The 15,236-nt window shown below is 48.6% G+C and overlaps 1 protein-coding gene across 4 annotated transcripts in view; it reads right to left on the bottom strand.

Moving 5' to 3' along the window:
• The window catches only part of Slc39a14 (solute carrier family 39 member 14), a 39,853-nt gene extending 25,635 nt beyond the window's left edge, over positions 1-14,218 (bottom strand). For 2 of the 4 annotated variants that reach the window (XM_013143526.2, XM_013143528.3), the window contains exon 1: positions 14,084-14,218. The gene's annotated coding sequence lies outside the window, so the exon portion shown is untranslated. The remainder of the gene's footprint in view (positions 1-14,083) is intronic. The other 2 variants (XM_005008109.3, XM_003479655.4) reach the window with 2 other exon arrangements.
• Between the last annotated feature and the right edge of the window lie 1,018 nt (positions 14,219-15,236).

The following is a 15,236-nucleotide window of genomic DNA, read 5'->3' as shown; positions in this document are numbered from 1 at the left end:
CTATACCTCTCACCACCCTCAGCCGGGCTAATTCAGAAACTCAAGGCTCAGCAATGTGGGTTTTAATCAAAGCTCCAGGGTGATCAAAGTAAACCCTAATGCCTTAGGTCTGCAGCTCTTGGTAAAAGAGCCAGAGTTAATGTTCCATTTCAGATCCCAGAACCAAAGGGAAAAGAGAGGAAGGTGGGTGTGGTGGTACACAACTGTAATCTCAGCATAACAGAGGTTGAGGCAGGAGGATCATCTTGAATTTGAGTCCAGCCTGGATTACATACTAAGTTCAAGGCCAACCTGAACCTTATAGTAAAATGCTGTCTCAAAAAAGACAAAAGAATAAAATGTAAAGAGCTACCATCCAGCCCTTCTCACTCAGGAGCTGGCCTTCCAGCTCTGTCTGCTCACCAGCACTGACTCCTAACCCAGCAGGAAGACAAGGCAGCACCTGGGCTTCTGAGGTGTCGGTAAGCCTAAGCATTTATCAACTCATTGGTATTACAAATGAACCCTACCCTCAGAAGAAAGGTCATTGAAAAAAAGAGAAGGAAAAAAACCCTTATTTCCAAGTTGGGCAAGAAAGGTGGCAGTGGAGTTGAGTAATCACATTCATGAATCATAATTCCTCTGGTTTCCCCTGGTTTCCCCTCTGCTGTCCCAGCCTCCCACACAGCGAGATCTCCAGCCAAGGTCACAGGCAACCCCGGTCCGGTTACTGAGGCAAAGGGCCTGCTCAGGGCTTGCCGAGAGCCACCCTGCTGCCTAAGGCTGCAGGCATCAGTAGAGAAACTGCAGCTGTCTGCTGCTTGCGCCAGCCACCCGTCTCCACTCCTCTCCTGCTCCCACCTAACAGCTGTCACATCACCCCCTGCTCCAGTAAAGTCCCCTGCACCCCACTGCCCTCACCCAGCAGCAAGGCACACCTGAGCTCTGCCTGGGGCCAGGGCACTCCTCTGGCCTGCTCCTGCTCTCCCACATGGCCCTGCTGCACCCCACAGAGGGAAAGTGGTCAGAGATCGGCCACCCCATTGGGACAGCCACCTTCCTCCTGGTTTCCAGATCTGGCTATCTCAGAACACTAGGCTGGCACTGTGAGGTCACAGCTTTGGTTGTATCCTACCAGTCTGAAAATGCTAATCTAGTATCACTCTCCCTCCATATAAACTGTAGAATGGGTCCTGGCCTTCCCCAAGGGCGCAATAGGTAGGGGTATGGGGTCAAAGGCAGGGCCCTAGGGGGCATCTTCCATCAAAGGTGCATAGGAGATGCTAAGGGTCCAGCCTTCTGCCCTCCAGAGTCTCTGTCTCTGCCAGGGCCAGAGCTTGGCAGAGGCACTATCCAGAGCACTATGTCCCATAGGAAGGGCAGCCGGGCCACACAGCCTGCAGTACACAGCAATAAATCAACATCACGTGTTACAGATCAGGAGCACACAGGTGCAGCTCTCTGTTCTCAGGTTAGGGGAAAAAAAAAACAAGGCTTGGGTATGTGGCCCTTTCTAGGCAATGGGTATAAAAGTGACTTTGCTAACATCATAACTCCTTGTGCATGTATTTCTACTCGCCTTTCCCCTCCCTACCCACCCTTTAAAAAGGGATCGACATTCTCACCAGACTTAACAGCTTACTCTCCCCTGCCAATGCCAGCCCCGAGGACTATCACACAGAAAGGGTTCCCCAGCTTGTGTATACTCCAGTTCACGTGACTTTAATCCCAGACAGAGGAAGAAAACTGACTGAGAATTCTTAGGACAGCACTGTTCACCGAAACGCTGGCGATGATTCAGAAGCCCATCAGTGACCGTGTGGATGGAATAATTTCATTTCAAGCTTGGAGTAACCATCTCACTTTGTGTCCTGCTCTTTCCGGGAGACCTCTTCCATGAAGGCTTGGAAGGAGTCCTCCCAATACGAAGTCACTGCACTGCACACTCCCCGAGGACAGGAGCCCATTCACATTTCCCTAGTAAAGCCCATGGTGCACAAGGAATTTGAGTGGCAGAAATGCTAAAATGTTAGCTGAGATAAACTGAAACTCCTTAGCCAGCCTTCTGGTCTCCCCTTAGCACACAGCCTTTCCTGCTAGTCTTGCCTGTTTACCAGCATAATAAACACAAGATAGCAAGTGCCCAAATCTGAAATCTACAGCTAGTTGTAGGGCACACGCTTGCAAGTCTAGCTATTCCTAGGCTGAGGCAGGAGGATTCTAAATTTGAGCCTAGGCTCAGCAACTTAGCAAGATCCTGCCTCAAAAAATACGAAAAGGAATGGGGATACAGCTCAGAGGATTCAAACTCCAGAATCTAAAATAAAAAATAACACACATAACAATTTAAGTAGCCAAGCATGGGAGTGCATGCCTATAATCTCAGCACTTGGGAGGTTGAGGCAGGAAGATCTCTGAGTTTGAGGCCAGACTGAACGACCCAGGGAGACCGTGTGTCAAACAAAAGACTCTTTTTTCATTATGAATAATCTGTTTCCTCATATCAGATTGCCAAGGATGGCAGCCATCTGATGATGCCACCAAAAATAACACTTTCACTCTGCCTCGGGGAAGGGGCAGGAAAAGGGAAGCCTATGCGTTCAGGCTGTTTCTGGCACTTCTGCACCGCTCATGGAAACTGAATTTCTCCCTGCGCGCACTGCCCCTCTCGGCAGCCAGCTGCGGGGGAGGGCAAAGTCATAGGCACAGTCCCCTGGAGGTCAGGGGGCGGCTGCAGAGAGAAGGACTGGAAAGGAGACATAAGAGGCCTGTGGTCAGCTGCCAGCTCTGGAGGAAAGGGTTGACTTTGTACTTTTTCCACCTTTCTGGGAAGGGAGACGGGAACTGTCATGGCTGGCTGCCTGCAAACCACCAGGGGCCCTGAGAACAGGCCCAGCCGTTCAGTTGGAGCACAGCCAACTCGGGGTAAGTGAGCAGCAGGGAAACTGATAGGTCAGGGCACGCCACCCGGGCCGAGGGCAGAGAGCACGGGACACCACTGAGGACAGAGCAGAGCAGGCCATGTCCCTGCAGGCAACAGGGATATAACTGGCCCCAAGCCTCTGGACTCTGGGCTAAGAAAACAGGACCGCTGGGGGCTGGCCAGGGAGCCTCTGGCTTCCAGGAACAAGTTGGGGAGCCTGTGACAGTCCAAGGCTCTCCTGATCAGCAGACCCTCTGGGGTTTCCAGGAAAGAAAGTGAAAGAACTCAGCTGCTCAGATCTGCCAGCCCTGCCAGCAGGATCCCCTCGGGCAGAGGGTAGTCCAGCAATCCCTGGGGAGAGATGAGCTTCAGAGAAGCTGGGCCCTACAGGGTGAAGAAAAGCTCCCCAGAATGGAAGGAAGAGTGCTGGGGTCCAGGGACCACAAGTAGGGCTGCAGTCAACTGGGTTCTTTAGTAAAACAAGAGCTTACTAAAAGAGCTGGGCAGGATGGCCCTGTAATCTCAGCACTGTGGTAGCTGAGGCAGGAGGATCACCAATTCCAGCCACACCTCAAAAGAAAAGCTCTAGGTTTAATCCTATTAACACCACCAAAAAAAAAAAAAAAAAAGAGCTTTCTATAGGTTGAGTATTCCTTTTAAAAAATGCTTTGTATCAAGTGTTTCTGATTTTATTTTTTATTTTTGGTGGGGTTTTTTTTTTGGAGGGGGGGCAGTTTACTGAGACATGTTTCATTATGTAATTCAAGGGGACTTTGAACTCACTATAGCCAGGCTGACCTCAAACTTGCAGCAATCCTCCTGCCTCAGCGTCCCAGTGGATAGGATTAGGCCCAGGTAAGTATTTCAGATTTCAGATACCTTTCTTTGGAATATTTACAAATACATAAGATTTGCATGCTGGGGACTGAATTCAAGGCCTTCACATTGAGTTTCAGACCAAGTCCCTTTTTAAATATTGTGAGATGGTTTCCCTAAATTCCTAGGTTGGGCTCCAGCTTGTGATGTGGCTCTCCTGCCTCAACCTTCGAGCATGCTGGCATTACAGGTGCATAGCACCACACCAAGATAAAATGTATTTGTCTCACATGTGCCTTATAGTCTGAAGACAACTGGGGACAGCATTTTTAATAATTTTGTGGATGAAACAAAGTTTCCTAGTGTGAAACTGGCACTCCAAACATTTCAGACTCTTGGAATATTTCCAATTTTGGATTTTCAGAGCTGGGGTGCCCAGCTGTATATGATTTGCTACATTACAGCTGAACATTTAACTAATTTTATATTCTCATTACCATGTGTATCTACTTCACAGGGTTCTCATCAAGGTTGAATATCAAAATATTTTGTGTCTGCCAATGTGGTAAGTTAAAAATTACTTATTCTTACCATTGGTGTTTTGTTTGTTATTTGAGATAGGGACTCACTGTGTGGCTCAGGCTGGCCTTTAACCCTTTATGGCTGGCCTGAAACTTGCAGTGATTCTCTTGTCTCAGCCTCCCAAGCGCTGGCATTATAGGTGTGCGCCACCACACCAGGCTCTACTGTAAATTTCTGGTGGTAAAAAAAAAAGAACCCAGTGGCTGGGGATTTACCTAAGTGGTGTAAGTACTTGCCTAGCAAGCATAAGGTCATGAGTTCGATCTCCAGAACCAAAAAAAAAAAAGAATATGTCTCAAAAAACAAAAAAACCAGAACCCAATCTTTCTTCTGGAAGAAGACAAATGTAGGTGAAGCTGTGCCAGGCTGTACAGCGCCTCCTCCTCGCTCCCACCTCTTCCTGCCTAAAGGTGCAAGGTGAGCTACAAGCACAGGATGAAGCCCTCCACGTGCCAGGAGACAAAGGGCGAGATGCTCCAGGGAGGAGAGCCTGGGTCCCAGCAGGCTTTGCAGGCAGCGCCGGCTCGGCCCTGGATGTGCCTGCCCAGCACATGCCAGTGCCCGTGCACTGCCTTCTCCCCTTGAGTTTTGTCAGGATCCCACTTAGCACTGCTAGGACCCACCGCTGTGCCTGGCCCTGTCCTACGCACAGGTGCATTATTTCATGTAATCTTCCTAACCATGTTATTATACTTATTTGTGCCTCTGGGTATTGAGCCCAGAGACTTCAACGTGAGCTGCATCCCCAGCATTTTCCAAAAATGTCAGATAGGCTCTTGCTAAGTGACTAAGTAGCCCAGTCTGGGCTGAAATTTATAATCCTCCTGCCTCCCCAAGTACTGGTATTACAGTGTTTGTCTTATGTCAATTAAAAAAAATTTTTTTAAGGTAGGAAGTGCTGGGCATGGTGGCACACATTTGGAATCCTGGCTACTCAGGAGGACGAAACAGGAGAATTTCAAGTTTGAGTTAGTCTGGACAATCCGATGAGACCTGGCCTCAAAATAAAAAGGGTTGGGATGTAGCTAAGTGATCCAGTGCTTGGTTAGCAAGTTCAAGGCCTTGGGTTCAATCCTCAGCACCACAAAATAAAAACATTTAATAATTACTAGTGTCCACCTGAAACCTCAGGTGGAACTAGGTTGGAAAGTAGAGTCTTTGATGATAATCAGCCCAGTATCTGGATGGTCCCTGAAGAGAATGACCTAGGTCTTTACAAGACCTATAATCCCAGCACTTGAGAGGTTGAGGAAGATTACAGGGTCAGGAGGGACCAAAAGAAAAGGAGAAAGGAGATCTAGACACCAATACACAGAAGGGAAGGTGGTGTGAACACAGCCAGAGACTGGAGCCGACATTACCCCCAAACCAAGAGATTCTGGGAGCCACCAGCAGCTGGAAAAGGCAAGGACAGATTCCCTCCCCACCAGGGCCCTGGCCTCCTGATTAGGAGATCCGTTTCTGTTTTGGGAAACCACCCTTGTGGTAACTTGTCAGGCAGCCCTGGGAAACGAATATATGTACTAGGTAAACACTGCGGCTGGGACGGAGGCCTGATCACTTTAGCTTCAGTTGTCAGAATCTGAAGACAGCCAACAGAGACCTGGCCTATGTGTGTGGGCTAGATCTTTGATATGCGACTTCGGGTCTGGGATTGTGTTGAAGCGACTGAAGAAAGGGATTTTAGTTCTTAGTTGGCACTGAGATAGGGAAGGAAACGTGGGGGGCCCTGTAGGAACTGAAGGCAGTTCTTGGCTGGAGACCAACTAGAAAAGCAGGGTCGGTCTTATCGTCACAAGAAGCTGAATTCTGCTCCATCATGTGCTTGGCAGAGTCTCATCTACACCCGCAGTGAGAATGCCAGGGACACCTGGATTCCAGCTTTGCAGGATCCCCAGTCAACATGACATGATGCCCAGACTTCTGAATAACACAATGGAGGTGACACAGGGGTGTCAGTGGTGCTCATGTGCCTGTCTGCTCTGCTAGATGATAGACAGGCCTTCGATCCTGGAGCAGTCTAAGACTAACTCTGGTCACAGTAACAGAGCTGGGAACACTGGGCATCCTTTCTTCTTCCTGTTCTGGTTGATTTCCCATTAACTCATCCCATGGACAGTGTTAAACACCTGCCTACCAGGAGCAGGTGGTAGCGGAAACGAGTTGTAGTTATTTTTATAGCTGGATGTTGATGGAGCATTCAGCATACTCAAGTGCACCTCTAGATACAGAACCTCCTGCTTTTTGTGCGTTGGCATGGAGCTCAGGCTGGCCTGGAACTCAAGAAGAGCCTCCTGCCTCAACCCCTGAGTGCTGGGATTATAGGCATGTGCCACCATGCCGGCTTAACCAGGGATGTTTACCTCTGCCTCCATATTCTATCTTCTACAGGTGAGCTGAGCCATAGCTCACACAAGAAAATGTGTGCTGATCACAATCATAACGACAGAAGCAAAATGATTAGATAATAATCCCCAACCCAATATTAAGAAAATGGTTGAGCTGTGATGGCGGAGTTCACCTGTAACTCCAGCACTCCAGGAGGCGGAGGCAGGAACAAGTCCAAGTCCAGCCTGGGCAACTTAGTGAGAGCCTGTCTCATAAAAAAAATAAAATAAAAATAAAAAAAATATTAGGGCTGAGAATATAACAGTCAAAGGTGAGAGAAAGAAAAGAACGCCAGACATGGTGGCTGCTCAAACCTGTAATCCCAGCACCTGGGAGGTACAGCAGGAAGACTTTTACAAATTAGAGGTCAGCTCCATTGTGAGTTCAAAGCCAGCCAGAACTATATAGTGAGACCCTATCTCAAAACTCAAAACAAAATGCAAAAGGAGTCAATCCTCAGGCAAACCCATAGTAATCAGCAGATGGCTGCTAAAATTAGAGGATGAAAGTACAAGAAGAAACAGTGTTGCATGGTCTCAAAGGGGGCCTGAACTTAAAAATAAAAAAAGGCCCCTTTTTCAGTGGGGAAAGGCAACAGACACCAATGTAACCAAGTGACCAGGTAGATATCACCAGTAGTAGGACAGACTAGGGACAGAGGGTGTGGCAAAACATATGCTTAGCAGAAGAGGCACTAGGCTCAATTTCTAGCACATGTACACACATATTCTCTCTCTCTGAGTATCTCATTATAAGGCTGTGCTTGAAAAGGGACACAATGTTCACTCTTGCTGTCCTCCCACAAAATGCAGGTCCGCAGGCTAAGGGGGGGGGGGGAAGGCGGGCACTGCTACAGATTGCAAGGGACCCTAGGAGATGTACCATGGGATTGCATGTCAGTCTGGTCTGGAACAGGAAAAGGACATTACTGAAGATAACTGTGACATTTAGCAAAGGCTTGCATTTGCAATACAGTGCCAGTGTTGATTCTCGGCTCTTGGTAACTTGTATGACAGCATGAGGAATCTATTTTTGCAACGTCTCAGCATATCTGATTAAAAAATTTAAAGCCATGTATGGTGGCTCCTGCCCATAATCCCAGCAATTGGGAAGCTGAAGCATGAGGATTGTGAGTTTGAGGCCTGCTTCGGCTAATAACTAGATCCTGTAGAGAAAATGACACCCCATAAATCTGTACACTATGCATCAATTTAAAATTAAAGGAGCTAGGCATGGTGACGAGCACTTATAAAGCTGGCACTTGGGGAGTTTGAGGCAAGAGAATGCCAAGTTCCCCTGCCTGGGCAACTCCATAAGACCCTATCTCAAAATAAGAAATAAAAACAGCTGGGGCTAGAGCACAGCATGAAGGCGCTGGGGAGTAATTAATAATAATTAATTAGCTAATAAAATAAATGGCTGAGTAAATTATGATACATCCATAAAATAGTATAAAATACCAAATAACTAGGAAGTTCTGAGGAATATTTAAGTTTCTGAAAGATTTAAAGGGTAGTGGGTTTTTAATTTTTAATTGTTTATTCCATAGGGGCTGATGATTTAGCTCAGCGACATACGCACCTGCTTGACAAGTGCAAAGTCATGAGTTCAATCTCTGGCAAAAAAAAAAAAAAAAAAAAAAAAATTTACTCCATGGAAAAAAGCTAGAGCCAGGGATATAACTAATGGCACAGCATCTGCCTGGCAAACGTGAGGCCTGAGTTTGACTCCTGGTACCAAAAAGAAAAAGAAGACACTCCTCCATGGAGAAAAGGTAAAACAAAATTTCACTATAAAATATAGGAAAAATAACTATAGTTAATACAACACATGCTGCTATCTTTAAAGAAGTTGCTCAGGGTACAAGATATGGGCATAAAAATTTCTCCAGTCAGAGCCAGGGATATAGCTCAGTGGCACAAGCACCTTCCTGACAAGCACAAGGTTGTGAGTTTGATCCTTTTTTTTCTCCTGTCGATATCAGTACAAACCTTCATCTCAATTCGCATCCATTTACCTATAAAAGCCTCACGTTTATCCTTCTTTATGGCTGAGTAGTATCCCATTGTGTAAAAAATACATCTTTTTTATTCATTCCTCAGTTGATCGGCACTTAGATTGTTTCCAAGATTTAACTATTACAAATCGTGCTGCTATAAGCATGGGTGCACATATATTGCTTCGTAATGTTTTCAATTTTTCTATGAAGATGCTCAGAAGGGGAATAGCTAAGTCAAATGGGACCTCTAATTCTAGTTTTTTGAGGAATCTCCATGCTGTTTCCCACAGTGGCTGCTCCAGTCTACATTCCCGCCAACAATGGAGAAGGGTTCCTTTTTCCCCACAGCACCTCCAGCATCTGTTATTGGTTGATTTCTTGGTGACAGTCATTCTTTCTCAGGTGAGATGGAATCTTAGTGTTGTTTTAATGTGCATCTCTTGAATGACTAGCAATGTTGAACATTTTTTCATATATTTATCTGCCATTTGTATTTCTTCATCTGAGAAGTGTATAGTCATCTCAGATGCCCATTTTTTAACTGGGTCTTTGAATTTGGTGAGTCTGATTTTAGGGGAGTGGGCTTTGTTGTTGTTTTGAGGCAGGGTCTCACTACAGTTTAGGTTGGCCCTGAACTCACTATGTAGCCACAGGTTGGCCTCACACTTGCAGTGATTCTTCTGCCTCAGCCTCTCAAGCACTGAGATTACAGGTGTGTACAACTCACTGAGTTAAAATATTTTATACATTAATGTATAATGGCCTTGTTTTTGTAGTTTATGTGAATAAATCACTTGTTAAAAATTTCTCAGTTTGATGTTTTGACAGAGCAAATATCAACAGATTTAGCCATAAAAACAAATGATAGTATTAAAGGGCCTTAGTGTGAAAAAGCATGAGAATGACTAAATTAGAAAGACATAAGAAAAAAAGAACTGCAATTCAATTACGCATATGTAGGTCTCTTGCTTCCAAAATCAGATTAGATTGGGCATGTTCAAGGTGGTATGCTCAGAGACATGCATAGGATTCTAAATGTGGTCTGCAAAATTAAATTCTTTTTTTTAGATTAGGTGTGGTGGCACAGGCCTGTATTTCCAGCACTGGGAGGCTGAGGCAGAAGGGCTGCCAAAAGTTTAAGGCCAGCCTGAGTTACATAGTGAGTTCAAGGGCAGCCTGAACTATAGAACAAGACCCTGTCTCAAAAACCCTTTTAAAAAAGTGATATGTAATTTTTTAAAAAATGAAAGTCAATTAAACTTGATGTATTTGACCTTTCACTCAGCAATTTCACTTCACAGAATTTCCTCTAGCCAGGTGTGGTGGCACAGGCCTGTAATTCCAGCACTCAGGAGACTGAGGCAGGAGGATTGCCATGAGTTGGAGGCCAACTGGGTCAGCCTGAACTGCATTCTGAGACCCTGTCCAAAAAGCGGGGGGGGGGGGGGACACAAAAACAAGCGAGCCAGTTCTGATTGTTTTTTTTTTTAACTATGTAACTATAGAGCCTGGTGAAAATGTTCAACAAAGTAAAGAAACCTGGGAATCACGGATGATTCAGATAGGTACGATTTTTATACACAATTTTAAAAGTCTAATTAGAGGACCTGGGGACTCAGAGAAAAAGGCTTCAGCCCAAAACTAAATGACCTGGTAAAAGAGCGAGGGACGGCATAAGTGCCTGCCTGGCAAGTGCAATATCGTGAGTTCGATCCCCAGTACAAAAAAAAAGAGCTGGGGTATAGTTGCCTAGTGGCACTTGCTTAGCATGCCTGAGGACTCAGGTTTGATCCCCAGCACTGCAAAAAAAAGTCTGGGTAAATAAAACTATAAAAAATGTACCTCTTAAATGACTTAAAATGATTTTTCTTTTAAATTCCCAACTTTTAATGGATTTTTAAAAATTAACTACTAATAATGAGTATGCTGACTACAGGTCTCTGCAGTAATAAACTTGGGGTGTCCTTTCTCCCCGGCCCAACCCCTCCCTCTACTGCACTGCTGATGTGCTGCAGGTTCAGGTTCGGAGGCTGCGAAGAACAGTCAGATCTCCAGTTGCCAAGGGAGGGACCTGAGTTTCCCAGCACTGGGCAGGCAGGGCTCCCAAGCTCCCTGGTTCCCGAGCTCCTGGCCTGATGCAGGTTGCAGGGCCCAGCAGGAAGCTACTCATCCCAGTATCGCCTGGGCCCAACAAGAGCCCATCTGGGGCTGATAGCAGTGGGGTAGCCTTGCAGCCCTCACCCCAGGACAGGCACGAAGCCCGGCTGGCAGCAGTCTCCAGCTAGCAGACTCTGGACTCCTTATCTCCTGGCATCCAGCCCCAGGTCAGAGGGTGACCTTGCCGACATCTGGGGGTGGAGGCCCTCTCTTCACTCACTCTGCACCCTCTCCTATCTTTGGGGCATCTGCACAGAGAAAGGAGCAGATGCCCTCAGAAGTAACCCCCGAACAGAGGGACATCTGTCCATCTACCCTGTGTCTCATATGCACAGGGACAAGTGACTGACTGCCTCCTCTTCGGTGTTCCAAGGAGCACACTGCACTGCAGTAGTCTGCAAGGTCTTCCTCATCAAGTCCCTTGGCCACAGGCAAGCATTGCAACTTGGGGGGCCTCCTCAAACTGTAATCCTCCTGCCTCAGCTTCCTGAACAGGGAGGATCACAGGTATACAACATGTCCAGTCAAGTGTCTTGTTTTAATGCAAAGTCCCTCCAGACAACATGCTACCAGTGTGTGGTCCTGCAAAACGGCTAGACACGACTTTCTCTCGGAATCAAGTACAGACTGGCAAATTACTCTGGCACATGAGGTAGTCCGTCTTCCCAACATCCACAGTCTACTCACAGGGCTGCTGCTTAGCTCCCAAGATTCTGTCAATGCTGAAATTCTCCTGGACTGGCAAGGAGTGTGGGCAGGTAAGGAAAGAGGTGGGACGTGTTGAAAACAGAAGTCCTATGAATGACACGTAGTGTACACACACACAGAGATGTGCAGACATGCACACTCAAGCACAACACAAGCACTGGGAGTCTTTGTTAAGACATCCTCGGGGGGGCTGGGGATTTAGTTCAGGGGCATAAGCGCCTGCCTTGCAAGCAGGCAGTCGTGAGTTTGATCCCTGGTACCGATAAAAATGAAAAAGACCAAAAAAAAAAAAAAAAAAGATATCCTCAGCCCAGAGATAGAATATTTATTCCCTGAAGAACTCAAAGTGGTTTTCAGAACTAAAGTGGAAGAGCATCTCTTTTTCCTAAGCTTGGTCAAGGATTGGTCAAGGAGTCTCAGGGATACGCCCCACAGGCCATGGGAGAGAGTAGAGAACTGGCATCCACAATTGGAAGAGAGGAGAGGAACCTGCCCTGTGTCTAGACTCACACCAGCCCTATAACCCAGCTGGCTGAGTCTGCTTCTGGGATCCCTAAATCACCACTCCGTTCCAGAAAGATGAAGACCAGGCCTCTACCACACAGGGCGCTGAGAACAGACCCACAAAGGTTAGGCAGCTTCTCCATGCTGGAGAGTGACCAGGGGTGATTTGAACACAGGCCTATCTGGCTCAAAAGCCCTGCTCCTGCCCCGCCCCCACTCTGAAGTACAATGCTCTCCTCTGAACCTACCTGCAACCAGCAAAGAGACCTCCCTTGTGCTGCTTGCTACTTTACTCCTCATCTGTGCCCTTCTTTCTGCCCAAGGAGTCTGCAACAGCAGGAGTCGGGGCTTCTGCCCATAACCCGCCCAGCAGCCCCCAGAACACAGACCAGCTCCTGTGCATCCAGGTTGGCTCTTCTCCCTAGGACAACATTGGGCTTGGATTTGTGCTCAGAGTCACGTAGTGCTGGGATCTCAAGGAGTCCACAATTCTCCTAAGAACAAGGCCAGCTCTGATACAGTGGCACACATCTCCCAGCACTCTGAAAGGCTGAGGGAGGAGGGCCCTAAGTTCGAGCCCAATTTAGCAAGTTGCAATTTCAAAAATAAATAAGTAAGTGCAAATGCCCTGAGTTCAATTCCCAGTACCACCACCAAAAAAAACGGCGGGGGGGGGGGGGGCAAAATCAATAAAGTGGCCACTCCCTCCCCCTAGGTTACTGGGTTTCTCAGCCAACAGCTGGCTCATCTCCTCCTTCTGCCCTTTACTCACCCAGGGGCCAGGTAAGTAACAAAAGCCAGATTAATTAGGAAGAAGCCTTCTGGCCTAATGCTTCAGGAAGAAGAAACAATATCCAGGGTCTCCAGGTCCACTATGGCCCTGGTCACACCTACAAAGTGCAGGAAGAGTACCACTACTGTAGTAGTGATGAGAAACACACCTGGGTCTCCAACAGAAGGGAGCAGCTTCTAATTCTAGCTGCTAAAAGTTGTGATTCCAGACATTCCTTCTCTTGTCCTCAGTTTCTAGTTTTAAAGGTAAACATTACAGAATTGTACAGACTATGCCCAAGGGATCATCTGACCTTAGAACTGATCTGAGCCCTTTCCAAAGTCGCAGAGGAAGTTAGGAATACAGCCAGAACAGAGGCCAGGATAGCCTCAGCCAGATGGGTCCTCACCACTGGCTAGCATCACCACCCCCTAGCAGGCTCCACCTACCCAAATGGTGGGTGAGAGTACCTTGGGAACAGGACTAAAGTCACAAATTCAGATCCAGGCTACTGGGGAGAATGACCCCACCTTTCCGTTGAAGCTATGGGAGAGCACTCAGGCCCTCACCGGTTCACGTTCAGAGTCCTCTTGGCCACGCAAGCTATTTAACCATTTGCGGAACATAGGGCCTGGCAAATGCTCGAGCTGTAAAACAGAACCCACAACCCATAGCAGAAGAAAATTCCCTGGTTAATCGGCCCTCCGGATCGCAAGGTGAAACTGTTGGAATGGTATTCTGTCCCGTAGCCTTACTAAAACACCAAGAGGGGGCAGACTGAACCTGACTACCCAACTTGGTCAGGACTGACCAAAAATAGCCCAAAAGTCTTGTTTGCTGTACGCCAGGTGAGAGTTTAGCTCCGTCCTCCTATGTGGTCCACGGCTCCAGCTCCTGCCCCGCTGAAAGATCGGGGGCACTGATCTTCAGCTGAGGGGTGGCCTGACGCGAGTGAGGGTATACAGTTCCTGGAAAGCAAAGTCCAGACAACAAGCCTCATCGGAGCCGCTAGGCAGCACGTCAGATTTACCCATCCACTCTACTTTCCTGCGCCCGGGCGCTCCGGGCCCTCAGCTCCACGAAGCCTGTCTCAGCCTCTCCGCAAAGCTTACTGACGTCCTGGGTGCCCTTCTCCCGTTCCCACATCCCGCGCTCTGCGGCCAAACGGACCGTGCGGTGACCCCCCTCCCCTCGCCATCGTGGAACCGGCTCCCGGCCGCTCTCCCTGCGCACGCGCTCGGCGCCCCGCGCTCACCTGCAGCCGTCAGCTGCCGCGCAGCCTCTTCTACCAGGCCTGGGCCGCTGCTTCAGCGCGTCCACGCACACCACCGCGCGCCCCCTCCCTCGCAGCGTCCGGCCCTCGCCGCCGCGCGCATGCCCGCTATATACCCGGCGCGTCAGCGCAGGGCCCGCCCCCACCCCGCCCCGCGCTCCCCCGGGCCTGCCACGTGGGGCGGCCTGCAAGCCCCGGTGCCCGCGCCCTCCGGCTCCGGGGTGGCATCGCCGGTGCGAGCTCAGCTCGCTTGGCTTCCCCATCCTGTGCTCGCCTTTCTTCTCAGGGTCGTCGAGGCCGCGCAGGCTCTTCTCTCTCTGGCAACCTCCCCTCACACCTCCTCCTCCTATGTGGGAGGCGCTGCCACTCCAAGCGCGCTGCTGGAGGGTGCGCCGCGGCTGATACGCGTGTATTCACTCGTAAACGTTTCCCTCCCGACACTGAAATGTGCTGTAAGAAGGGCAGCCACCTAGGCTGTTTCCATCAACCAAAAGAACAAAAATGTCCTGTTCCAATTCCAAGTGAACCATGTTATATTCACTTTTCAAACTAGATTTCACTTCACGTCCCCCGAAGAGACTCCTAGGGAGCCGCGTCTGTGAACCCAAACACGTGCTCCGGGAGCGAGAAAGACCTGGGAGTCTCTTCCGGTGAGGAATGGGTCTGTTGTTATGGATATCAGGCCTCGGAAATGCAAATTGCTTGAGAAAATAAACTACCTAACAAATCCCCATTGTTGTGTCCTGCCGAATGTTAAGATTATTTCCTCTACAGCTAAAGCAGCTGCCACCCGGGGCTGGGAGATCGAGGGGAGGGGTTTTCCAGCTAAACTGCAGTCAGTTAGGGCCCGTGCACAGCTGGGAGTCGCTGAATCTGCACGGAGAAGGGAGACAACAACGCACTCTAAGCGACTCTGGGGGTGAACACACCCATGAAGGCGGGGCTAAAGGGGAAAGGAAAGCGGACTGTCCCGGAGCAGGTGGCAAGAAAGCTCTCTTGCTTCCAGAACTGGGAGAGAGGGGGAGAATGCACCGAAGCTGGGCCAGATTTTTCCCATCCCTCTGGAAGAGACTAGCTGCGCCTGGGTTCTTCTGAAATCCAATTATCCTCACCCTGCTATTACAGTGCTTCAGTG

The sequence above is a fragment of the Cavia porcellus genome, unplaced genomic scaffold (genome assembly GCF_034190915.1).
Source record: "Cavia porcellus strain 051 isolate PalLab524CR breed Dunkin Hartley unplaced genomic scaffold, mCavPor4.1 scaffold_24, whole genome shotgun sequence".
In the NCBI taxonomy this organism is placed as follows: Eukaryota; Metazoa; Chordata; class Mammalia; order Rodentia; family Caviidae; genus Cavia; species Cavia porcellus.
Note: the sequence above shows the minus strand (reverse complement) of the source record. Positions and strands in the feature narration are given on the sequence as shown.